Consider the following 27444-nt stretch of genomic DNA (forward strand, 5'->3'; position numbering starts at 1 on the left):
CTGTTATTCTAACCTCCAAAGCAGAGCTCACCCTTCTCAATCCATTGATTTGAATGGATTGAGAAGGGTGTAACCCTTCTTAGGATAGCAGTGTATATGATGGGAGAAAGGCAGTGTGCCATCATTTGCAGATGGGACCTAGGTCAAAAAAGAGATGGTGGTTTCTTGCATTGCCCTCTTCTAACTATCTATATAGTTCCTTGTGCTTTGTACACAGAACTCAGCAAAATTCCTTTCCAGGTATTTTTATTCTGTACATTTATCTCAGAGCCCAGACTCCTTACAACAGAATAAGGAACACTGATATAATGTTGTGACGGGGGTGGGGGCAGAAAAGAAAAATAATTATAAAGGATTTTGGACATCCAAAATGTTTTTTTTTAAATAAACTGCTGTTTCTGTTTTGGGTATCTGTTTTATGCAGTGACAGTTTAAAAAGTAACTTATGCATGTGTAACCTTTTGACACCCCTCTACACTCAGTTTTGCCTAATTTTAACCAATGTCCATTATTTTCTGTATCATAACATCATTTTCCTTCTATCCTTCCTACCTCTTAATGTTTGTTTTATTTAAAATACTTATATCCCATCTCATCAAACTCAAAGCATCTAACAGCAAAAGCTATGAAGATATAAACATCAAAAACAACAAATTAAAACTAGTACACAATTAACTCACATTTTAAAAATATGCCCCCAAACTGATGTGTGTCTTAAATTATCAGTGTTCTCAAACAGTGAAATCCTAAGCAGAGTTACTCCAGTCTAAATACTAATACTAATAAAATGCCAAACATTTTATTGAGGCTTAATTTTATACATGATACTGAGGGGGAACTTACAGAAAATCTAGCCCAGGTGTCCCCTTTTCTTATAGATACTGTGTGTGTGTTCTCTATTTTTTCCTGGGAAAGGTGTAAAAATACACAAACAAAATAAATTCCAGAGAGGTAGCCATGTTACAGTGCCATCCTAACAGAGTTACACCCTCTTGTACAATGTTGTCTATTTTTAAGTGCTTTCTGTCCCAACCATCAGTGTTTTCTTCCCTTTGTAGATAAATGGTTCATACAGCCCTCTGGGTGTAACTCTTTTTCGGAAGTTAGTCTGTTACAGCAACACCAACAACAGAAACATTAGTCCTGTGACAGTTTTACTGTGTCTTGCATGTCCACAGACTTAAAGCAAATGTGTCAGATTCCACTGAGGCAACGCACTGTGACACGGTTGAAATTCAGTAACGACCAGCGCAATCCTATCCTATAATCCGTAATTTACACACACCGAAATCAATGAGTTTCAGTCAGTGGCACTCTCACTCTGCAGCTTGTGGAGACTTACCTTCAGCCAAAAGGTAATTATACATGCATCTGACGAAGAGAACTGTGGTTCTCGAAAGCTTATGTTACAGTAAAGTTGGTTAGTCTTAAAGGTGCTACTGGACTCTTTACTCTTCAGCCAAAAGAGCACGTTTCCTTCCATCTCTGGCAAGATGTACCTCAGGGAACCAACTGCCAACCACCAACCCCGTTGGCTAAAAGCCGTGCCCACTTGCCTGAAACTTGGCGCAGGCGCCACGTGAACAGTGCTTAGCAGAGACACAAGTGGCTCCTATCGCAGGTTAAGGTTGTAGCGATCCTGCCCCTTTCAAGCAGGCTCTTGGATTATTTCGGCTGCAGCTGAGAGCAGATTAGCCCTTTTAACCAGTTCACTTGCTTCTCGTTGAGGATTCTTCCCAAGCAAAACTGTGTCCTCCCGGGAGACAAACTCACCTTAGCACTTGGCCTCCGTCTGCAACAGTTCGCCGCTGGCAGCGCGGAAATCCCCGCAACAGCCGCCCCGGGGAGGAGAAGGCCACCTCCCTCTAGGCGGAGCAGCCGGCTTCCTGCCGCCCTCTTCAGCCTCTGCGTGGTGACGCAGCCAGTGACTCACCGCAGCCCCAAAGCGCAGGCCTGCGGATCTCTTAGGGCTGCGCTCGGCCCCAACTTGCCTGTCGAAGGCGGCTTTCCCCACCTTTCTCCCTTCGCTGCCTCGCCTCCCCCCGCCCCGGAAGGCGAGCGGAGGAGAACCGAAGTGGAGGAGAAAGTGCAGCCCGCCGGCGAAGGCCAGACTCCGGTAATTGTGGGTGCGCGGAGAGCGGCTGGTGAGAGGCGGGCGCCGGCTCTTCCTGCTCCTCCTCGCCCCGAGGAGCGCCGAGGGAAACTTGCCTGCGCGCAGCCCGAAGGAAGCCGCCACCGGGACCAGCAGCGACAGCAGTGGCACGGGTGGGTCACTGGCGCGCACCAGCAGATGCGCCCCTTTCGTGCGGTTTTATTTGGGACTTCCGCGCCCTCGGCGAGCGGAGGGGACCGAGCCGGAGTGCGCTCCCTCCCGAGGGCGGCAGCAAGGGGGGGGGGGGCGGGGGGAGGGATCGTTGAGAGTTTGACTCTGCTGGAGGAAAGAAAAGGCAACGAGAGAGTTTCTGCAGAATTGTATTGTGACAGAGCCAGAAAACGCAAACTTCTGCCTGCTGGTTCCTCTGCCTAAGAAAACCCCCTCCAGATTCGCGTCGTCTTGGCTTCGCTTTGGGTGTGCGTGAAAAGATGTCCCCACATTTTTATGTAGGCTGGGGAGGGAGCAGAAAGGGATTTCATGTCCGTAAAAATAAGTCTTCTGTTTAGGTTGTAGAGTTGTGAATACTTGGTCCAGAAAAGCATTTCTTTACTTTTCCTACGGTGTGTACTTTTTGAAAACTTTTTTTTGGGTCTCATATTTAAGAAACAGAAGCAAACTGATCTCCATATCAGAAGCTACTGTTTGCATCTACTCCTCCCTCCCCTCTCTACCTATATATCTGACCAGTTTCTTCTTGCTCTCCATGCATCTGACGAAGAGAACTATGATTCTCGAAAGCTTATGCTACAATAAAGTTGGTTAAAGGTGTTACTGGACTCTTTTTGATATTTAAGAAATGCATTTCCCAATATTTTGGATGTGCCTGTGGTGTCATCTGAACTTCTAAAGGTGCTCTGGAGATCTCTTTGCCTTCTTCTCTGACATAATGGTTGCAAGCTTGACTCAAATTGAAATATTGTGCTCTTCCACATCAAGTATCGTTAGGGGTTTTCTTGTTTTACAATAGAGGTCTTATTTTCTGGTTGCTGATCCCTTTTGTTAGAAGAAAAGGGTATGAGCTGTTGCAGAAGATTGGAGGTGGAAACAACTTTTGTGGTGCTGGGAGGAGAAAAAAAATCAATGCACTGCGCTGGAGAGGCCGTACCATTTAACTCTTCACCCCTCTACTTAATCTGTAGAAGTTGAGCTTTTCTGTGTACCACTAAGAAGCCTGTATGATTTTTTGCTTTGTAACTGCAAAATGTCAGATGACACAGCTGAATTTAAAATGGTATGTAAATGATCATCCTCCGAGTATTTTTTGGTCTGTTGGCCATAAAACATGCCTTCCGTGTCTATTCATTTTTATACAAAAAGAGAAACAATATTGTTGTATGAGAATACGTTTTTGAATTCTTCCAGCTACTCAGTCTTCTTGACGTCTGTAACATGATCGTTGCTTTGTTGCCTGATAAATTGCCACCTCTTTTGTGTCATTTCCTTGTGGGCCAGTGTTAAAGGCAGCAAATAAGAACATAGTAACTGCTGCATTTGAGCAGATCAAATAGTTTATCTTGCTTTCTGCAAATGACAGCAATATTGGAACAGTTAGAATAGTGTCAAACATATATGGGATACTTGCAGCTCACTTAAGGAGAGGAATTGGATGAAAAGCTGAAGAAGAATTGATTGCTGGACTTTTTTTTTAAAAAAAGCACAAAGCTGAGAATGGCTTTTAAATACTGTGTTTAATATTAAATATATTAAATGTATTTATGTTCAATGTAAATATGAATGTTAGATGTTTACATGGATGTTTAAAGAATGCACATCACTGCCACAGGGCTCTCAGCTGTATGAAGACAGATATTCATATGGCATGTATTTATTGTGGGGAAAATCAGTGTAACAGTAGTGTACAGTGCAGCCATGGCAGAAAGGCTTATTTTTGCAAGAGGAAGTGTTTTTTACAAAGGAGATTGCAAGGGGAACCTTTAAAGAGACGTTATGAAGTTGTTGTGTTCTTGGCAGGCAGATTGAACTGGAAGCTGAAAGTAGTGCTAGTTGGTATTACTCGGTATTGAGGAGTAGGAGAATAATGTAAAGTCTTGGGAGAAGATTTTTCTAAATTCTCTGGTGCAAAATGTGCAGTGCTACAGAAAATGGCTAAAAGACAGTAATGTCTCTTGTGCCAAATGCATGCAATGATATATTTACTCATTTTTTCAGTGCCAGTTAATTACATAAGCTGTCTGATTTCATCTCTGGTGTATATTTGTATTGCTTTTATTCTAAACTAAAATGCATTAAATTTGTCTGAAGAAGGGGAATTCTGCTATGGGGCACAGTAAATAATCTGAATCTTACTTAAGCATGCCCACGAAAGCAGATTAATTGGTTTTGTTAACATGATGTTTTTATTATATCTGTGGAAAGGCCAGATCATCAAACATTCTGTGGTGCTTTCAAAGGCAGAGTAGTATTATGACAGTTTTAACTTCCTTTACATCACAGAATAAATAAAAACATAAAGTTCGTGTGGCAAAGATGCCTTTGTTGCCTGTATTATTGAATGTTGATTGTATGTATGTATTCATTTATAGCCCACCTTTCTCACTGAGACTCAAGGCGGTTTATACTGCGTATGTCAATATGATCAACAGATGGGACATTCAGTAAACAGTGCAGCAGGGTATGCAAGTACCAAATTTGCAGACATTTGAAAACTGTATCTGCAAGTGCTACGTAACAACGTTATCAAACAATACAATTAAGCTAACAGCTGAACACAGAATTTCAAAATTAACTGCACTGGTGCCAGGTGTTTAGCAAAAACTGTGGTACTTGCAGCTCTAATTAGCAATCCACGGAGATTAAGGAAACGTAATGCTTCACACAGCAGATGGCTTGGTGCATTGTAGGAGTGAATGCAAAGTCATAGGAAAAATTAGCCATAAAGCAATAAGACTTCCCTCTGCTCCAAATACTATGTTTTTAGTAAAACAGTGAACCTTTCATCAGACACATGGCAAATGTGTTACTTTCTATTTCTTTCAGTGTCCAGTGCTAAATGTCAGACTAGAGCTTTCTGTTCCCTCAATACATGCAACTGCGTTTTTCCCCAGGACTCTAGGTTTTACTGTAATATGGCCAGCTACTGCTATCCCATACCTCTAATAATTCTTTTTTTTATCAGTCCGTGAAGGAGGCTCTCAGTGCAAGAAAATCCTCTTCTCATAGTTTTTTTTTTCTTTCTGCTTAGGTACATCCTATCTTTGCAACTGCATATAGACTGACAGAATAGAAAATGAAACCTTTCTGTTCCCTTAAATTTTTCCCGTGAACATTGGTGATTCCCTTAGATGTTCTAGTCAGCCACTCTCTACTGAAAAAAATTTAACTGTTTAGGAGCTTATAATGCAAAACCAGTGGCAGATAACTTGTACAGACAACTTGTACAGACAGTATCTGTTTCTAAACACCAGGTAGCCCTTGTTTTTTCCATAATAGAACGGTGTGTATGTGAGCCAGGAAAATCACCATGAAATATCAATCACAGACATTCTTTGAAAGCTCTGCTTTGCATCTCTTTCTAAACTGCTACAAAGATGTCACAGCCTTCTTGTAGTGATTTTAAGTGTGTGTGTGTCTTTAAATGCTTGGTGTGGTACTGATGAAGGGGGGGTGAAAGAGAGGGGTGAGTGAGTGATATGATTGGTTGATGACTGAGAGTGAATGCAGTTTTTAGTTACTGAGAGAGAGAAAAGATTCAGTCTGGGAACGGCAGGCAGTCTGTGTGGAAGCCTGAACTGTGTGTTTCTGAGAGAAATATTGAGTCTGGTTTTAGCAGGCAAGCTGTTTGAAGCCTGAGCAAGTCTAAGTATTTCTGAGAGAAATATTGAGTCAGGGCAAGAGAGGCAAGCTATGAGTAATCTGAGCATGTTTAAGCATTTCTGAGAGAAATATAACCTGTGTGGAAATCTGAACTCTGTGTGTCTGAGAGGATCCCATTCATTCTATCTAAAGCAGGCAAACTGTGTGTGCACCTGACAGAAAGTCTGTGTGTATTTTAGTGAGAAATTGATATCTGAAGCAGGCAAACTGTGTGTGCAGCCTGAGAGAGAAAGTTTATGAAGATCTGAGTGACTGAACCTAAGTAAAGAAACTTTAAGAACAGATAACACTCTTTGAAACCATTAAGCTTAAGAAATAATATGAAACTGATACGCTTCTTGTAAAAAATAAAATTTATTTTGGTTTTTTTATCCCAGAATATGTGTTATTCCTTTATCTCATTCCTTTTCTCATAATCCCACAAAGGAGCCTGACGTGGGCACGTTATTAAAGAGAAAACTTAAATTATTTTGGAATTTAATTCCTGGTGGCAGCAATCTACCCAGAGGGGGCAAGAAGAAAAGGGTTAAAGGCTAAATCTAAAGAGAGAAAGGGGCTTGTAACACCTCTCTTCATTGGGCTGCCCATTGTGTAAAAATGGGCTCTCACAGTGTTCTCTTACTGAACAAACAGTGAACAGTCTCTGCTGTGATGAGTGGAGTGTCCTTACTGGCTCATATAAGAACTGGCTCATATAAGTATATGTGTGTGTGTGTATGTATATACACACACACACACACACACTTCATGGTTAGCATGGGTAGCTGGAGTTTTTACCTCTAGTTCTCCACATGGGAAGGCAGGAGGAAGGAGCAAGAATTGTGAGCCCAGTAACAAGCTAGGTTCATTTATACTTGACTAGAATTCAGTGTGATGTTGCAGCCTGACCAATTTAGTTCAGATATGCCCATTGCCAGAGAAGGGGATGGGCCCATTTGGCAGGAAAATACTCTTTCTGTGTTGAGAAATGTGATGAGTTGTCTTCTTTTGTGGCTTACTGTTGCCGCTATTACTAGCTCCATAACACTTGAGATGGTGCAACAGCCACTTGAAAATAGATAGGTTTAGAAGTAGATAAAATTGAAAGGGGAAAAAAAAGATGGGATTCTTTAGAACAGATGTTGCCTAATCAATCGACAAGCATTTGTAAATCAAAGATACGGCCTGAGAACACTGTGTTTCAGAAACACTTGTTTTTTTAAAATGTGGTTTCATGCCTTCTGTTAAGATGAACATGTATGGCTTTACTAAATCTAATAAATCTAATAGTAACTCAAACTCAGAATGAGCAGATTCTGTTTGCTTTCAGCTAAGAGAATGTGTTCTGAAGGGTGTTAAAAAAATAAAATGTTTAAAAAGCAAATTAGACTGGTTACAACTAAAGCTACAGTCTTTTAATTGATAGGCAAAATTAATTTTGTTGACAAACATTTGACTGTCATATTTCCATGGTAAGGTTCCATTCAGACTTCAAACAACAGGTTGTTTAAACCAGGGCTTTTTTTTCTGGGAAAAGAGGTGGTGAATCTCGCTATCTCATTGCTGCCAGAAACGCGCAGTGACGTCACTCCAGGAAGTGACAGCCACCCCCGGAGCACTCCCTTGATCCAGTTAATGCAGTACTCAGACATAAAATACCAGATTAAGCAATAGGATCAGAAAACACAAATGGAAGCATTTGTTCACACCAGTCCAAAGTAACTTGTGGAATTCACTGCCACCAGATGTGGTAATAATAGCCGCTGCTAACAGGATGCCCCCAGATCAATAAGCACTCGACACTTCTGAGAAAAAGAGACACACCAAAGGAGGGAGAGATCCGGGATTGATGCTAACTCTCCTAACACCCATTTCCACATTTTTGTCTGATTTGCTTTTCCTTCCACATTAAAGAGCAAACTGTGTGCACAGGTGTGGAAGTAAAGCTCTCTGCTCCCTGTGCCTCACATCACAAGCAAAGCCCCAAAGAGACCCACCTCCTTTCTGAGTGGTAATGTAGGTATTCCCCCAGCTCAAGATTGGATCCCTGGCTGACCTGCTGCAGAGAATATTCAGCACAGCTCCATTCCTGAGCCTTTGCCTCTAGGCCTGTAAAATAATGGCAGTCTTTGCTCCTTTCTGTAGAGTGCAGATGTTGCTAAGTTTGCAGAAGTCTGAGTGAGGCAGGGCAGAGTCTGCTGGTGATATCACAAACAGGGATGCTAAGAGATGGAAATAGAAAGGGATGGAAAGTAACTGGACAAATGGGCTCAGGCAGCATGCCAGCCACTTGAGCTTCCAGCGCTGAGATGGAGGGACCACACAGTGGGCGCAGTGGAGAGGCTACATGTGTGCTTGCTCACCGTGGCTGCCGCCTCCAGCTCCCAGCGCCAGGCTCCTTCACTGCTTGGAGAGCCGGCTGAGAAGCCGAATGGGCACTCACCCACTGCTGCAGCTGCCGCCTCCCAAGGCCACCGCTGGCTTCCAGCACCGGGACAGAGGGACTACGCGGTGGGTGCAGCAGAGAGGCCATGTGTGCACCCACTCACCACCACTGCTGCCTCCAGCACTCGGCACTGGGGCGCTTGGCTGCTTGCTGGCTGAGAGGCCGCCCACCCACCACCACGGCTGCCACTTCCCAAGACCACCACCACCTCCGACTTCCAGTGTGGGACAGAAAGTACTCACCGCCTGGCTGAGGAGCAGGACCTGCTGTTTTTTTTTAAAATAACACGACACAGTCACTCAGCTCTGCTGCTGCTACTGCTGCTGAACAACAGAGGCAGTGGGCTGCCCAGAAGGAAGGAATCAAGCAGGCGGGGCCACCACCCATGTGATCTTTTTTCAGAGGTGCCGGATCTCTGATCCAGGAAGATCCCACTGAAAAAAAGCTCTGGTTTAAACTGCGATTTGCAAAACTATCTCTCATTAGTAACAAATCCTGACTCTTGTGCATAAACCATAGCTTGTCTGCCCTTTTCTCTCTTTAACACCCATATTGCTGCCATTTTTGTGACTAGTTAGCTATGAGGAGCAGTACTAAACAGTGGTAGGTAAAGGTAAAGGTAGTCCCCTGTGCAAGCACCAAGTTATTACTGACCCATCGAGGGACGTTGCATCACAACATTTTCTTGGCAGACTTTTTGTGTTACGGGGTGGTTTGCCATTGCCTTCCCCAGTCATCTACTAAACAGTGGTATGTGAATGTATATGTAAATATGGCCCATGTAGAGAAAGACTATATTTAAATCTTCTACTGAACGCCTCTTCTAATATGAACCAGTAAGGACATTCTGTTCAGCACGGCAGAGACTACTACTCACTGTCCATTCAGCAAATATGTGGCCATCTGAGTTAGAAACTCTAGTCTGAAATTATGGTTTGATGCTAACCTGTAAAGCCTACTTGACATTTGCGGTTAACTGGGTTTGCTAAAGCAACAACCTGTAAAACATGTTTTACTGTGACGTATGCAAATCATTGTTCAATATAAAAATTACACTTTCATTGGCACTTCATCCAGAATGAAATATTTTGTTGCATTGTGTTTCAGCATGAAAGTCAGAGTTGCATAAGACATGCCAGTGGTAATTCAGTGAAATTTGGGTATGCCTAAACCACTTTACACATTCAGTCCCTTCTGCCTCTTTTCCACACATCCAAGTTAATTCCTGAACAGGTGGAGTACGACAAGCCACTGATCCCGGCCTTGTTCTTTTGGGTTCACCTTTAACTTAGGAGGTGCCCAGGTCATGTCCCCTTTAGTTCCCTTGGCAGTGTCTCTGTTAATTTAAGGAAGATTTGGTTGGATCAGCCACTGAGTCTGAGATGTACAAAACCCCCTAGCAGAGTTTCAGAAGTTTTTATAAAAAGGTTGCATTTGGAGTGGAAAAAGCCAACAGGTATTATAAACTGTTAATAACTTGCATGAAAAGGAAGACATCCCACATGGTAGTAGGCTCGCATAAGTATCAGGTCAGGGAAAAGAGATATGGGTTGCCCAAAAATCCAGTATAATGTGATGGTTAGGCTAGCTCTAGGGAGCTCTGAAACGCTGCAGCTGTTGGGGTGGAATTGAAACTCTGTGTTCTGCAAAGAAAAACAATAGGACTTCTCAAAAAACAAACATACTGATAAAGGTTCAAGGTTGCCAGGTAAGGGAAACAAACAGAACATTCCCTAACACATCTTGCCCTGAACTGGGCACTCGTAACTAACTGGTTTCTTGCTCTATCCTTCGGATTCAGCCAGCCTGGCCCATATACAGTGTGTGAGCCCAACTTTCGTGGCTACTGCTGAACCATCCCAGAAAATGCAAACCTGAGTTCCTAAGCAGAGAATGTGAGTGGGACTGGTCGAGAGGGCTACTGCAGCGACCTTAAGGAAGACTTTGACTCTGTCTCAAGGAAACTTCCCTGAGCAAAGCTCAAGGGGATGTCACTAGATAAAAGGATATTATCTCTTATCAAAAGACTTTATTCATCATCTTGCCAGATCAGGTGTTCTTCCTTTGGAAGACTCTCACCCAGGATCTTTATTAAGAAGGGGGTTAAGCAGGGGTGTATTTTAGCCCCCACATTTGTTTAATCTTTTTTAAAATGATCTTGCTCCTTTTTTGTCACTGGTTGATGGTCAAAGCTGTAGACTTGGCTCCGATTCTATCCCTTTGTTATTATATGCGGATGATGTAGCTCTTCTGTCTTCTTCCCGTGTTGGATTGAATCGTTTATTGAACCGTTGCCTTGAATACTGTGTGACCAACAGACTGGCATTGAACTATGAAAAATCCAAGGTCTTGGTTCTTCCCAATTCCCGGAAACTGTATAACTGGATTGTCAATAGTAATAGACTTGAACAAGTTAAGCACTTTAAATACCTGGGTGTCTATTTCCAATCTAATGCTACTTGGATCTTCCAACGTAGGATGGCTATTAATGCAGGCAAAGTGAATGCTGCAGCAATATCTCACTTATTTTTCTGATTGAGGTAACCAATATGTGCCTGCTACTCTTAAAGCCTTCAATGCTAAAATTGAAACTCAGTTATTGTACGATGCCCCACTCTGGATTGATGCTATTGACAATTCAGTAGAACATGCTCACTCTAACTTTCTGTGTAAGATCATGGGGGTTCCTATGTGTGTTCCATATGCTGCCTGATGCTTAGAGTGCAGTCAGAATCTGTTGGCCACCAAGGCATGGCTTCACACTACCAAATATTGGTTGAGACTCCATTTTAATTCTGATCCCCCTAGTTATATGGAGGAGAAGAGAATTCTCTTCTCCCTAGTTATATGTATCATTTATTATCTGAATTTGCCAACTCTAGTTGGTCAGCCTGTATTGAAGCTAAAATAAGTTCCTTGAGCTTATCTATATAATCTTTATCCCTGCTATCTGAGTCTGAGGCCTTCTCAAAAATAAAATCCAGTCTTTTGGGATTAGAGTTACAAACTCTCTATAGTTCTGCTAATAGATCTTGTTCTCCCCTAAACTTGGGGTTTGTCCCTAATGTAAGTCTCCCAGCAGGATGCCTTTACCAACTCTTGGCTTCCAATTTGCATAGAGCCTTTTTTCTGGCCAGATTTAATGTTCTTCCTTCAGCCATTTTATCTGGTAGATTTCATGGGATTCCTTGTTACAGTAGGTGCTGTCCTTGTTTGATGGACTATGCTGAAACAGTTTCCCACGTTCTTCTCCAGTGCTCTTTTTATCTGGCGCCACTCCAGGATCTTTACATCCTATCTTAGCCCAACGTTCAGAGTTTTCTGATAATTTTAAGGTTCAGTTTCTGCTTGACAACCCGGATGGGGAATGGGGAAATAACTGAAATAGTAGCAAAGTTTCTCTATGGTGCCATGGCTATACACCCGCACAAGTAATACTCTATACTGGTTTTGCTGCACTGTTGCCCTGTTCCTATCTGTAATTCTAATCTCATTCTGTATAGACTCTATATTTAATATCTTATATCTTATATGTGCCAATAAAGGCTTGCTTGCTTGCTACTGCAGCAAGCTGGAAGTCTTGTTTTCATCATGGCCAGATTCTGAGAAAGAAAGAGCTGGAAGTTGCCAGAATATGGGCCCAATGCTTCTTTATTGCAAACCCCATTACAATGGAGGTGGGAGTGTTTATGCCACTCTCCATACCCCTGAGGTCACAGCTCCATCTGCCAACCACCCTCAAGTACTCTGAATGACCACATTTAAGGACCTCCCCCCAACCATGTAACCTGCCCCTGGCAGAGAAGGCCATTCCAGGAGAGGGAATAGGAGCCCCGAGGGTTGCAGGATAAGAAATTATGATGAGTCCGTGGCTATTATGCACACAATTCATAACAATGAAAAAGGTTTCTCATTTGAGACCGGCAATCTACTGGTCTCATCTTCTCCCTCAGAGTAACCCTTCAGGGACCTAATGCATGAGAAAGTGAATCCATGTAGGTTGTTCTTTTTTAAAAAAATAGAATCTGTATTCTACTGCAATTTTCATAGAAGGCTACGAAGATTGTTTTCTTCTTTTCTTGCCTGTAAAGAAGGCAGAACATATGAATTGCTGAATGTTGTTAAAACTGCAGAGAACCACTGAAAGAGGAGTGGGGACAGACCACAACTGAAAGGTGAAGAGGAGGTAATAGAACAGTGGAAACTAGTAGGGAAAACAGGACAAAACAACCATCTGTGAGATACGCTGGGAACTGATGCCTGTCGGCTGTTTACAGTGATATAAGATGAATATGTACAGTTACATTTAAGTTGAGTATCATCTGAAGAAACACTCTTGGCTTGGCCAGAGATTCGCAGTGTACTTTGATGGTATTTGAGATAGAGTTCGTTAGCTTGATCTAACTTGCGGGTTATGGGATAGTATCAGGATAGAGGTTCTTTTTTCTGTGGTTAAGTTGATTGGGGAACTGGTATTAAACTTGTTTTGTGTGAGATTGTACCCTTGTCCCAGTCAGATTCCTTTCTTGGAGGGGACCAGTGTGCTGTTAGATCCAGCCTTGTCAATGGGAACTCAAGACTCAGTTGATGCTTGCTTTTTGCCAGCTTGAATTGCTTCACAAGTTGTAGCCCATCTTAACATGATCTTGCAGCAGTTGTCAATGTCTTGGTATTATATAGTTGGATTACAGCTGTGCATTAGATGTTCAGAAATTTACGCTTAACATAGTATGCAGCTACTGTTTTATTAACTGGGGCCAGTTGATTAGATTTCACCAGTTCTTGCTGAGGTTTGCCTGGAAACACACAGGCAATGTGCAAATCAATGATTTTTTTTAATCTTTGACCTTTAAATCCCTAAATAACTGTCTGGGGGCAAGGTATATGAGGAAACGTGTGTCAAAGGCAAGGGGTCAGTGAGACTTGGAGAGATTATTTAATCAGCTCTTAATGGTCTATAAAAAGGTAACATAGGTGCAACTGTTTAGATTTATAAATAACTGATTTTGCAAATTGTCATTCTAGTTAAAGGGAGGATTTGACACACTTGTGTAAATAGAGGAGAATTGATTTTATTTATTTGATTTTATTTATTTCCAGAGGTTTTCTTTTCTTTATTTAAAAGGTGAGTATTGTTGTGGTCCCGTAGATGAACACTGTACTGACATGAAGTTGAATTCCAGTTTGAATTGAACAACCATGTTCTTGAACATGAGATACTTCATTGTGTGAGAAGAGTGTTGTGAAGCATAGGAAGCAAAGGAGGAAGGCAATGTAAACAAATGAAGGCTTTTCATGGGTCCAGATTTGAGGTTGGTTTTCGAAGAATGGAGTTCGTTCTGTGGAAGGATGGAACATATTTTGGGGGATGATGATGAGGGAAATCATTGATAGTGGCATGGCTCGTTTCTGGGTGCCCAGACAAACTTGTGTTTGTTTTTTTCAGCCCTCACAGGGGTAAGTTTGGTGAGCCAGTTTGGTGTACTGGTTAAGAGCGCGGGACTTTAATCTGGAGAGCCGGGTTTGATTTCCCACTCCTCCACTTGAAACCAGCTGGGTGACCTTGGGTCAGTCACAGCTTCTAGGAGTTCTCTCAGCCCCATCCACCTTACAGGGTGTTTATTGTGGGGATAATAATGACATACTTTGTAAACTGCTCTGAGTGGACATTAAATTGTCCTGAAGGGCGGTATATAAATCGAATGTTGTTGTTGTTAAGTGGGAGAAGATTTTTGACATACATTTAAAATGTACTTGTTAGGTGTCATGGGCTGGGCCCACCCAAGCTGGGAGTCCAGGTACTAGCACGAAGCCAAGGGGTGTTCAAAAGTCACAAGCCAGGTCCAGTCCGTAGTCAGAGCACAAGGTTAATGCCAGGGGTGCCTCCAGGATCCAAAAAGTCAAGCCAAGTCCAGTCCGTAAGTCAGAGCACGAGGGTATCAAGTCAAGGTGCAGGCAAGAGCAAGACACAAGGTACCAGGGAGTGGTTGCAGGTAGTTGACACGTTGCTTCCACGCCTGGCAGTTGCTCCTGACTGGCTTTTATAGCCAGGCGTGATTTTCAGCCAGCTGCTGGGGCTCCATCCTGATGCTACTCATCATCACTCTCCAGCAGCTGGCGTTGGCTCAGGAGACGAGCACTGCGCCGTCTCTCCTGCAGTTCCAGTCTCTGGCGCTGCCTGCGGCGCTCTCTAGGTGTGGGTGAGCCTGGGGGGGTGGAAGCCCCTGGCTGGGCTTCCCCTGTGGTGCTGGCAGTCCCTGACTGAGCCTCCCCTGTGGAAGTTCCTGGCTGAGCTTCCCCTGTGGTATTGGGGCTAGAGGGTGCTGGTGTCTCAGCTGCTAGCTGTGAGCCTTGATCAGCCAGCAGCTGCTGCTCATGATTGCTGGCTTCTGCTGAGTCAGGGCTAGGGCTGGCTACACAGAACTCTTCTTCTCCTGAGGAGTCCTGGCTGGCTACACGAGGCTCCTCTCCTCCAGAGGAGACCTCACTCTCAGACTGGGCTATGACATTAGGAGAAGGAGCATATATATGCAAAGGAGACTCTAGGTATATATATCAGTAGGGAAAGGAGGGAGTTAGTAGTTATCATTCATCTTCAACTTTTAATGCCAAATGTATACAACGCAAGTTGTGTACATGCCTGCAATGAGACTTGTTCATTTAGAATATTGCTGAGATTGAACTTCTTTCTTAAACAGTTATTTCAAATGAAGCTATATGCAATACTTTATTTACATTATTTATAGTCCGCCTTTCTCACTAAGACTCAAGGAGGATTACTCCGTGCAAGTCAATATGATGAGTTGCTGGGACATCCAATAAACAGTGCAATAGGGTTTGGATTGCAGAAATCTGAAAACTAGCAGAAAACAATACTGAAACAAAGTTAAATCAATTTGTACAAAGTCAGGAAATATAGGCCTTTGGTTTCATTAATTTTTGTTTTCCTAGCTATATGCATTCATTTTAAAAAGACTGCGGAGGTGGTGGGAAGCCCTGCCATCTTGGTGCAGCCTTCTCACTGCCTCTATGGCGTGGTGTGCCGAGCCTCCCCGTTGCCTCCACAGCTGCAGCGGCACAGCCCTCCCAAAGCCACAGATCGGGCTGCAGCATTGCACAGGGCCTTCTTGCTGCCTCCGTAGCGGCGGTGGCACAACCCTCCCAAGGCCACCATGCCAGGATGTGGTGTCATGCCGAGTCTTTTTGTTGCCTCTGCGGTGTGGCGCAGCATGTATCCTCATTGCCTCTGCAGCTGTGGCACAGCCCTCCCATAATTATTTTGTGCATTTTTGGGGGGTAGACTACCTACATTAAATTTCTGACACATTTATGTTTACGGCTTTAGCATTGTAGCTTCTATTCTTACAGATTTATAAAGCAACAAATTGGACTGTTTCTGCATGCTTTTTATTTGGTGTTTGTTTCCCTCACTGGAACCAGGGTTTTTTGCGGGGAGGAGGATTACTGCTAATAAATATTTGTTTTATTTCCAGAGGCCTTCTTTTACTTATTCAAAAGGTCCAATGAAGGAATACTGTATTGGGAGACATGAGTATGAATTCCAGTTCACCAGGTGACCTCGAGGTGTTCACCATCTTTCAAGTTCAGTTTCCCATGTGTAAAAAATGGGAAGCTGGTTCTGTCTTCAGAACTTGAAGAGAACCAGTGAGAATTAAGCATATCTCTCTCTGCACAAAGTTCTATTAATTGGTCATTGTAGACTGTGATGGAGAAAGAGAATCAGAAAATATTTTTATGTAGCCGAATAGCAAAGTATTTGTGAAACATGTGAGGGGGATTAGAATTATGGAAGAGCTCTAGTCCTTTGCCCACACACTCACATGCCCTGTTCTTCGGGTTACTGATTTCCCCTAATTCCTCTTGAATCTTTGGGCAATTCCAGCAGGGTGACTAGTTTGAGCTGATAAGAGGATTGTTTTGTTTGGAGAGTTCTGCAGTCTTTGAACAAAAAGCAATCCCTAAAACACATATTGTGTAGGAGTTTAAAAATATTTGCACATTTGCAATGTATATTGGTTTTCATATGTCTACTAGTTTGAGTTTAATCTGGCAAGTATATTAATTTATTTGTTTAAAACATTTGTATGCCTAAATGGGGTCCCAAGGTGGTGAACAATAAAACATTAATAAATGTAAAAAGTCATTTTAAATAGTTTAAGTTTAAAACACAATTTAAAATACTATAAAAAAATTCAAGAAAAATACATGCATCACCAAGAACAGGAAGGAGGGCCAATAACAGTTATTTGGGGTATACCCAACAAAACAAAAGAAGTCTGCAACCACTGGTGGAAGACAGCAATAGAGGGAGACTATCCTGTACTTTGCAGGCTGGCCTGACCTGGGCTCTTCTGGAGTAATACCACAGGCTTGGCTGGCCAGACATGGGAGCAGAGACAGGAGCTGAAGGCAGGGAGCTGGAGCACAGGGCTTGCACCTATGGACCGGTTAATCCAGCAAGGCAAACTTCTCAAGTGTCAGCCTAAATAAGCTGAGTCTTAATCAGGCTCCACTATTCTTGAGGCTGCACTGTGCTCTGGCCAGGATCCTGCAAGGAAGTATCATTCTAAGCATTCTGTTCTGAATCTGCATGGAGGTGGGATTCCACCAGCACTTTGCCTCCTTTGTGCCACCTCAGCCTAGGCCTTCCACCGTCACCCTTCCTGCAGAGTAGGAGAGGGTCCTGGGGGGAGGGGGAAATACAGGCCCAAGTTTGAGTCCTGCCTGAAGGCCTAGGAACTAAGTCCTGGGCTGGTTGCACAGTTTCGCTTGCAGGGTCTGGCAGGGTGGCCTCTGGTGTTGCTGGTTCATCCTCAGCAGGTGCTTCTGCAGTGCTGACCCTCCCTGGTCTCACTGGTCCTTTTCAGCCACTGACTGGACTCCTGGCCTGAGGACTCTGAGTCAGAATCACTGAGATGGTCAGAGAGGGTCATGAAAGGGACAAACAAATCTCACTGGGGAGGGAGCTATGAACCTACTCTTGAGGAGGAGTGTAACCCCATCTTCATATTGGTGGCAGCTAATCCCAAATCTCTGGCTGAACTCTTGCAGTGGCTTTACATAGATAGATGTTGAAAACCGTGTGGAAAAAAGATGGGACCCTGGGGCACCCTGTAGGCCAGAAGCCGAGGGGCAGAGTAACAATCCCCCAGCACCACACTCTGAAAGTTACCCTTGAGGTAAAACTGGAACCATTGTAGAACAGTGCCTCCCAGTCCCAGAAAGTGGTCCATAAGAATACCATAATCAACAGCATCAAAAGCTACCAAAAGGTCCAGGAGAATTAATAGGGTCGCACTCCCCCTGTCCATCTCCTGGCGTATGTCATCCACCAAGCAAACAAGGCTGTTGCAGTCCCATAACAAGGCCTGAAACCAGATTGGAATGGATCCAAATCCACTTTATTCAGAAATCCATGAAGCTTACCAAAGACAGTTGAATTTAAAACTTTCACACTTAATGGAAGCCCTTTTACTCTTAGCAGTCACTTCTCTTTTAAGCTTCTTCTGTGTAAAATATATAATGAAAGCAATAGTAAAGTTTGTATTTATATTAGTATTTTACAAGCACAGGACCTGCTAGGCCTTGCAGGGGGCACCCCATTTCCCCTTCCCTCACAAGTTCCTTTTTCCTTCCCAGAAAGCCCCCATAGCCTCTCCCGCTTTCCTGTTTCTTCCTTTTGTTCCCATCCATCAGTGAACCTACTATTATCTGCCCCATCTTCATTATTTTTAATGAGGTAAAGTATTTTTGTATCCTGTGGTCCTGCAACGCAGCTTCAGATCTGGAGTCCTTGTATTTTCCAGTCGACTGTATCCTCAACAGACAAAAACTGTGCAAAAATCCTGTGAGCAAAAGCTGTGAAACTCAATGCAGTATAAGCACAATGCTTCATTATTTACATAGGCTCTAATTTATATGGATTAGGCTTGGTAACCTAGTCCTGTGGGTGCCTCAAATGACAGCTGCTCAGTGATTGCCCTGAATAAGTTAGCTTGCATTGTTTGTTGGTTGGCTTAATTATGTTTGCCATGACGACCTGGCATTTGCGGCCTAGGTTACTTCATCAGTTGTTTCTCTGCTTTCTGTCATTGTGTTGTCCCTTTCCTTTCCTTTGCACATGCTGCTGTCATGGAGGTTGGCACGAATACTCGGTCAAGGCATGAGCTGGGTGTAGTTTGGCCTCTTCTTATTTTTAGACAAATCTATCCTCTTTTTGGTTAGAATATTGTAGTCAGGATTCTTGTAGAATCTTAAAGGCTGACACGTTTATTGTGATATAAGCTTACATAGACTAGTGCCCACTTAGACAGTGGCTTCTGTACAAAAGTTTGTCACAATAAATCCGCTAAACTGTTTTCGGTGCAACATACTAAAGTCAGGACTACACACTGCATATAATTGTGTGTTTATTTTTCCTAGCTTCTTTAATGTAATAGAAGCTGCAGTTTAAAGGGGGAGACTCATATGTGAAGAGAAGGGGGCACTTAACACGTGCCATTTTCTTGTGTAAGTTTGTTTGTTTCTCTCAAGTGGCTGTTTCCCACATTGGGGACAGCATATGCATAGCAGTATTCTTTCAAAAACATAACTCTGAAGAAAAGTAATCATGGAACTAGATATAATGAGTAGTTTCAGCCTTGAAATCTGTGACAGTGGGAACAACTTAATGTGGCTGTGCCCTGAAACACTGCAGCTGACTCAGTGATAACCATATTGTATCAAAATGTACACCAATTTTTAGTGGCATAAAAGTCTCCGTTTACCTACATTGATTTAGGAGCATACAATTCCCTGCCTCATAAGCAAGGCTACCTTAATGACTGTGATATGTGCATTGCATTGCATATCATGCTGTTGCCTTTCAGAAAAGCTCAAATGCAGTTGTGGTGTGCAATAACTGAAAGAACTCCTGGAGACAAGATAACATTGTGGTGGTGAGAAAAGTCTTCTCTCCCATTGAAATTAATCATGAACAGGTGCATTTTGGAAATGTGAATAATGGGGGGCAGGGGGGAACAATGGCAGTCAGCCGAATCAGTGATAGGGAAAGTTTTATTTGGAAATGGGATTTATGTTCTAAATGCTGTCTTTGTTCTGCCTGGTAACCAAAATTGGCATTATCTCTACAACTTAAAGACACTATCAAAAAGACTGTTACAATTAATTTCTTTGATTTTCCAACTGCACAGCTTTAAGTTTGCCAATATTAAAGATGGTGTTTCCCAGCTTAAAATATGCATTTGCCAATACAATAAGCTAGTAATCTCAGGAAGTTTGAAAAGAACTTGCCCCTTCAAGGTAGCAAACCACAACATAGAACTAGAAGCAGCTGAGGCCAAACTAGATGTTTGGATGCCACCGTCTTTTTAAGTATCCTAGTTTTGTTTCAGTGTTAAAAGTGCTTTGTGTAAATTTACACATCCACTGTGGCCATACAGTTTCGGTATTCTGTGGGAACAGGGAGCAGTTGACATTGACCAAGCTGATTCTCAAAGTGCTCCTGCCCTGCAGCTGTAAGACTGCAGTATATTTCCTGAGCTTTATTTAAGGGGCCAAAAGCCGTGCCATGAGTGCAGTTGTTACAGTGATGTGCTGACTATTTTTCTGTCTCTCTCATCTACCTGTCCCAGTCTGAAGAAAAGAAGCAATAAAGTTATAAATCTGTGTTCCCTCCTTGTTGTGATTCCCTCCCCAGGCTAGGAGAGAAGAGAGTACCAACTACTGCAAGGGAAGCTTATAAGTATGACTGTGTACCCCCTCTTCCCTTTCTTGTGTTAAGGCCAGAAGAGAGACTATGTGACTGGTATCTGATATAGTCTAGGCTAGCAGTTTGTTTTTCCAGTTTAGGCATGGCAGGATACTCCTGCCTCCACTGCTGTAGTGTATCGCAAGGGAAGTGGTCATTTAAAGCTGAAGGTCTTCATACTGAGGCTGCTAGTTAAATGCTTACAGTTGTTGGCTATAGAAGACCACAAGAGCAAGTGATATGGCAGCTCAGTAGTCTTCAACCCACGTGTCAAGACAAACTGGAGGGTTACAGACAGAGACCCACACACATCAGCATCATGCATCCTTTGGAGCAGCCAGTTTTGGGTTTCTTTGCTTGCTGTTGCTAGTGTGCATGCATAGAGAAAAAGGCCTAACGTTGTTAATGGAATTTATGCAGTCAGTACCACACAGCTATTGCCAACTGATGAAGGATAATTTAAGCAGCTGTACTTGTTCGTGAGCATTCTCCAAATCATACATAGTGATCTCTTCACAAAACAATTCCAAATGGTTACCTTGTGTAAACTTCTGTAGGAGGCATCTGAACCTTGATCAGTTTCACAATCAGAGTTTAAGTTTGAAATTACCAGAAATAAGAAGTCCCAAATCTGGGATTTGATCAGGGCATTCTCAAAGATGCCATGATGGAAGTACAGAAGGGTATAACATATGGGTGGGGAAAACATCCAATGAAACCACTTTTGAGCCCACTAATAAAAAAATAACAAATGTATTACAACAATATATACAATAAAGATGACAATACTTTTGGTCACAGTGACTATTACAGTCCATTAAATAACTACGTAATTACAATCAGTCATTTATTACAGTCAAAGTCCAGGAGAATAAAACCTACATTAACAGAATAGTTATAAGAATATATATATTTGTATTTACAGTGTGTGTGTGTGTGTGTGTGTGTGTGTGTGTGTGTGTGTACACACATACACGTTCATTTTGTGATGTAGAGGATCACTAAGAAGGGATTTTAAGAAATTCTCCCCCTAAGGAGGTAAAAGGGTAGAATGTGTTTTCCCATAGGGATACAGCTTCCCTGTGTGGCTGGCAGGGTCCTCTCCCCCCCCCCCAGCTGCCGCTCTTCCCTGAGGTCATTTGCATATGCAGCCTTCATTGGTCATCTCTCCAACATTCTAAAGAGTATATACTTGCTGTTGGGAGCCACTGAATGTGTCCTGAGATAAAAATACACCTCCCAGTCTAGGGTTGCCAATCTCCCTGTGGGTAAGTACACACCAATACAAGGAAGTGTGCCGACGAGCTATACCGGTCTATTCCTTTCGGCTCGTTTCAAACCCAGTTCTTCATCAGGCCACCAGTGTCCTACAATTTATATCACAAGCTATCAGAAATCAGCCCAATATTGGCTGCCCCTGCGTTGTCGTCTGCCAGTTCATACTTACAGTTAATCAAAGTATTTCGTATCCAAACTCAAAAAGCATTCCGGTTAACATTCAGGTTTAACATTTACAGATCCAGCTCCCGAGTTAGGTGCGGGGGGCGTAGATATCCACCATTAAATACAAGCCACTAGATCAATTATCAATTACCATACAATTAATTGATTTAAAGACATATCAGTACCAGATACATTTACTTCAAATGACTAATGTCTAAGTGGGACCTTAACGAGGGAAGGGGGGGGAAAGAAAAGACAAAGGTGAAAGAAAAACAGGAAAGAAGAGAGAAGGAGGAAGAAAGAAGAAAGAAAACCACAGTGTAAAAAGAAAGGGGAGCCAGAAAAGGGGGAGGGAGCAAGGAGAGGGGGGGGGAAAGGGAAGGGAAGAAACCGGAGAGAGAAAGAAAGCGAAAAGAGAGAAAGCCAAAAACCAGAAACAGGGGGAAAAGGAGCGGGGGAAGGAATGCCAGTTCATACTTACAGTTAATCAAAGTATTTCGTATCCAAACTCAAAAAGCATTCCAGTTCACATTCAGGTTTACATTTACAGATCCAGCTCCCGAGTTAGGTGCGGGGGGCGTGGATATCCACCATTAAATACAAGCCACTAGGTCAATTGTCAATTACCGTACAATTAATTAATTTAAAATCATATCAGTACCAAATACATTCATTTCAAATGACTAATGTCTGAGTAGGACCTTAGCAAGGGAAGGGGGGGGGGGAAAGGAAAACAAAAGGGAAAAAAAGGAAAGAAAAAAGAAAAAAGAAGAAGAGAAAACACAATATGAAAAGAAAAAGGAGCCAAATAAGGGGGGGGGGGAGAAGGAGAGAGAAGAGGGGGGGGGAGAAAACGAAGAAAAAAAAGGGGGACGAAAAGAGAGAAAGCCAAAGACCAGAAACGGGAGAAAAAAGGGGAGCGGGGGGAAGGACATGTATAGATCTGGAAGGAGGGAGATGCTTATATGTTTTTATGTTTTACGCATGAGGTTCAGAGGAACACCGAGTAGTCAATATCGTTATTCAAACCCTCTGGGAACATAGTATCTAACCTAAAGATCCATCTCCCTGTGGGGCCTGGCTTTCCTGTGTGGCGGGGAGGCTGATGGGTCAGCTGTGCAACTCTGTGTTCTGAGGTAAAAATCAGGTAAAGGAAATTGCAGACAGTTGAAGAAAGACAGTACAAGACTCCTGAAAAGGGATTTTATATAAAAGTTAGTATGGCAACTGAGTTTTTAAATGTTTATGGGGAGATGGTGCACGACATTTCTAGGGGCCATTTCAATGCGAACCTCTCACGTGAACCTGCCAAAGTGCCCACCACACCACCCCTCCTGCAGTCCAATTCCACTTCACACCTCTTGCAGCCATCATCTCTTACTACCCCCAAGAAGCCTCCTGGCAGATGTTTTGCTTTATTTATTGCACTACAATCTTTTCCTTTTAAAAATCTCTTTAATAAATGTTACATTTCAAAATTCAGTTCATCAGTTTTAAGCATTAACACGCTTCGCTTTATTCAAATACTTTTATGAAGCTCGGGTACTATGCTGTTATACTACAAAACCAATTCAACCCACCCACCTCAAACCAAAAACGTTACTTACCCATAATTATTAACAGTCTAACACTGTTGCCTGGAAGATAGCTTGCTTATTGCTTGCTTATATATATTGTGCATGCGCACACAACACACACGTGCGCGCGTGCACGCAATTACATTAAGAAGTATAGAAAAGATATGAACAAATATGTGCCATTAAATCAGCACTGCACCTTGGTAGACTCTGGCAGCTGCACAGAATCTAACAACTCTGTCTGAGGTTTCAGGCCCAAGGTCTGCTACCAGATAGGAGGTACACCATTCTTCTGATCTTCCCAGGATTTTTTGGAGAATATGCGTTATAAAAGTATATCAGAGAGCATCATAGAAGCACATGCCCAACCATTTCAGTTTCCTTGGTGGCACAAGGATGTAACTACATACAATGTAAATACAAATGAAAAGAGTGGACAAATAAATATATGACAAGTGAATTAGTTTTCTTCAGAAAATTTTGATTAAAAGCCACCATTAAGATTTAGAACTCTAAATCTAACAGCTGTAACCTTAAATTATATGCAGGCATGGGAGAAATCTTCTGATTTAAAACTCTGAACCTTAATGGCAGCTTTTTAATCAAAATTATCTGGAAAAGGTTACTTAAAATGGAATTTGCTATGAAGCCATAATTTGTCTGGACTTTTGCCTTTCGGAATTCTGATGGATTTGCATTGGAATCATTTATTCAACTGTCATATTTAATTCTTTCTTCACTGTTTTCATTCATATTTATATTGTATATAGTTATTTAGTGTGCTGTAATAGTAGTTGTGATTATTATCATCTTTACTGTACATATTGTTAGGATACATTTATTATTAGTGGACTTGAGGTGGTTTCATTGGATGTTTTCCCCACCCATGTTACATCCTTGGGTACTTGTATACAGTTTGGAGGGTTGTTGTTTTTTAAACATTCTCTAAGATGTACCTTTTAACATCCGAATCAATATAACACGAGTAAGCAAACCATAATACGAGCCTAACACTGTTTCCTGAAAGATAGCTTGCTTATTGCTGCGAATAATCTTTTGGAAGGTACAATTGCAAATAGTATTCTTGGGATGGTAGTGGGAACTGGTCTTATTACTATTTATTTGTTTATTTATAGTCTACCTTTCTCACTGAGACATGTTGAAAAATGCTCTGCTATGTGTTAGAATTGTCTTACTGAGCACAGAGGTGTAAAATGTCCAGAAATGTTAAAACCATGCAGGGAGAGGGGTTGTTACATGATTTTCTAAGGAAAAAAATAGAAGTTTTAGGAAATATTCAGTGCTTACTTTCCTATCAACTTATTTTACTGATTTAACTTAAAACACATAATTTATAACTTAGCATATGATTATACTGGGTGTCATATTTAAGGAATTTAAAAGTATAAATGTCTTGGTTTTCTATAAGAAAAATTGCAAATATATCCAATGCTTGACAGTTGCAAACTACTGCATCCTAAGCTACTTTAGCACTTGTATATTAATTTTTGCCATCGAAGAGGTTTAAAAAGAAGTTGAAGATAATAAACAAAAGAAATAGTATTATTGATAAACATAATAGCAATAAAAGAAATCGTATTATTTGGAAAGAAACACTCTTGTACATTTGCAGTAGGGTATTAAGTTAAATTTTACAGTTTTGAAAATATTGAACTCTTTAATTGATTATGATTTAAACGGATTGTAACACATTGCTCTCTGCCAAAATTATTTACATTTAAATAAGACATTCTTGAAAAAACGTTGTGGATATTTGCAGTATATGCTGTACACATTTTGAGTAGAACCTCTTTTTTTTTTTTTTAGGGCTTCTCAAAATTTTCCAAATTTTTCTTGGGATGGTGGGCATGGAGGTGGAGAAAAGCAGAGAAGTAATAAAACCTATACGACCATTTTTCTGGAGCTTCTCCCCAGCCCTTCACATCTCTGCACAAGCACTGAAAGTGTTCTTTGAAGTTCAAACTAAGTTAGAAAAAAAATCATCTACCTAAGTAATTTTAAGCAGTTCTAAAAATAATGAAAATCTGATAAGTGAAAACTTTAAATGAGTAGAAGATAGCAGTCTAAATAATGCTGAAACCAGCGCAATAAGTTGGGACACAGTTCTTTGAGATCTCTTGGGTTTTGTGGTCAAATAGAGAGTTGGGATAGTTTATCATAGAATATATAATGAGGCTGTATTTATGCCTAAAATATTTTCGGTAATCCGTTGTAGGCAGCCACATGTAATTGTATGCAACAAGGGAAATCCCACCATGAGCGAATAGATCAACCCACACAGTTTGTCATGGGATTTCCCCTTAATAAGCAAGTATTTATGTATGATGGAATAGGGTGGAGTCCACTCTTAGTGCACTGTGGTTTACCTTTGTCAAACCATTGGCATTAGTTTCTATAATATAGATAATATTTGGAAAATCCTGTAAGAGACGTGCAACTGTATGCTGTTTTATGTAAACTTGTTTGCTGTAAATATAGTTAATGCAAATGTAGTTCATGCGTTTGTGAGAAAATCTGCATTTTAAAAATAAAATAATTTTATCTTGAAATCCAAACAAGTCAACATTTCAAATCAGAACATTTTTAATGCTCTCAACTATTTAATGATTTCAACCTTTAGCAAAATAGCCCCCTTTACTTTAAATTTTAAAGCTGGTAATTTTCATGCCATGTAAAATTTTAGAGTGACAAAAATGGGGTGTTATTGATATGGAGTAGCAGTGTTTCTCCATGGCAACAAGTGTGGGAACATCTGACCTTTTCATATTTTATGGAGTATCTTGGAACATTTTGTTCCTGCAGAGGGTTTAATTTCTTTCTTACTTTTTTTTTTTACGCACAAGTGAATCTTTCTAGATTATACAAGACACAGAGGAATAAAGTTGCATTTCACATATAATTTAGATTGCAGTTCTGTGCATGTTTCAGCTGAGTCTGGTTGCAAAAATGTATGAATCAGGTCATTTGCCTTGGGGCACAGCTCAGTTGCATGTCAGATACATCTGGTTCATACAGTATACTCTGCTAATAGAGAGCAATTGTCTGTGTGTGATGTGTGTTATTGGTGGAATCAGAATAATGGGATATTAATGCAGGTTTTCTGAAGTGTTTTTATTTTTTAAAGCAATGCTAAATATTTGGAGCTGGAACGCATAGGAACGGCGTTCCGGTAGGTCTAAAAAGAGGTAACGTGGGTTTTGGCCCCGCCCATGTGATTTCTTTTTCTCCGAGTGCAGGCCGAGTGGTGCTGGGCTCCAAAGGAAGGCAAGCTGCTTGGATTCATTCTGCTCCCCTCTTTTACTTTCATTTGTGACTGGGGGTGAGGGAGAGAGAGAGAGAATGCCGAGTGGTGCTGGGCTCCAAAGGAAGGCAAGCTGCTTGGATTAATTCTGCTCCCCTCTTTTACTTTCATTTGTGACTGGGGGTGAGGGAGAGAGAGAGAGAATGCCGAGTGGTGCTGGGCTCCAAAGGAAGGCAAGCTGCTTGGATTCATTCTGCTCTGCTCTTTTACTTTCATTTGTGACGGGGGAGGGGGGGGGAAGAAAATGAGTGAATGCCGAGTGGTGCTGAGCTCCAAAGGAACGCAAGCTGCTTGGATTCATTCTGCTCTGCTCCTTTACTTTCATTTGTGGGGGGGGGGGAGAGAGAGAGAGAAAATGAGTGAAAGCCGAGTGGTGCTGAACTCCAAAGGAACGCAAGCTGCTTGGATTCATTCTGCTCTGCTCCTTTACTTTCATTTGTGACTGGGGGGTGGGGAGAGAAAATGAGTGAGTGAGTGCAAGCCGAGTGGTGCTGAGCTCCAAAGGAACACAAGCTGCTTGGAATTCATGCTGCTTTATTTTCATTTGTGACTTGAGAGAGTGAGTGAGTGGGTGCAAGCAGAGCAGAATGAATCCAAGCAGCTTGCCTTCCTTTGGAGCCCAGCACCTCTTGGCATTCTCTTTGGAACCCAGAATGCACTCGGCATTCTCAGCTGGCCTAGATAAATATTCTTGAGCACAAGTTTCTTGTCCTATTTGAAGTGGGGAAAACATCTTTGCTTTAATCATATAACTTAAGATACCTGTTACTTCAGTGCAGTGTTTCACAAGGTATGTTTATAACCCAAAAAACAGGCCCCAGAGAAGAGAATGAACCTCTCTCCCCACCCCCCATTATTTCTAAGGCTGACCTAGAAAGCTTTGAAATTTTTGCCAGATATTTGTTGGAGACCCAGTCT

The 27444-nt window shown here is 42.0% G+C and overlaps 1 protein-coding gene across 4 annotated transcripts in view; it reads left to right on the forward strand.

The window, feature by feature from the left end:
* The first annotated feature begins 1944 nt into the window (after positions 1–1944).
* Positions 1945–27444, forward strand: part of JAK2 (Janus kinase 2) — a 103818-nt gene continuing 78318 nt past the window's right edge. For all 4 annotated transcript variants that reach the window (XM_054987341.1, XM_054987343.1, XM_054987340.1 and 1 more), the window contains exon 1: positions 1945–2265. The gene's annotated coding sequence lies outside the window, so the exon portion shown is untranslated. The remainder of the gene's footprint in view (positions 2266–27444) is intronic.

Source organism: Eublepharis macularius, chromosome 8 (assembly GCF_028583425.1).
Source record: "Eublepharis macularius isolate TG4126 chromosome 8, MPM_Emac_v1.0, whole genome shotgun sequence".
In the NCBI taxonomy this organism is placed as follows: Eukaryota; Metazoa; Chordata; class Lepidosauria; order Squamata; family Eublepharidae; genus Eublepharis; species Eublepharis macularius.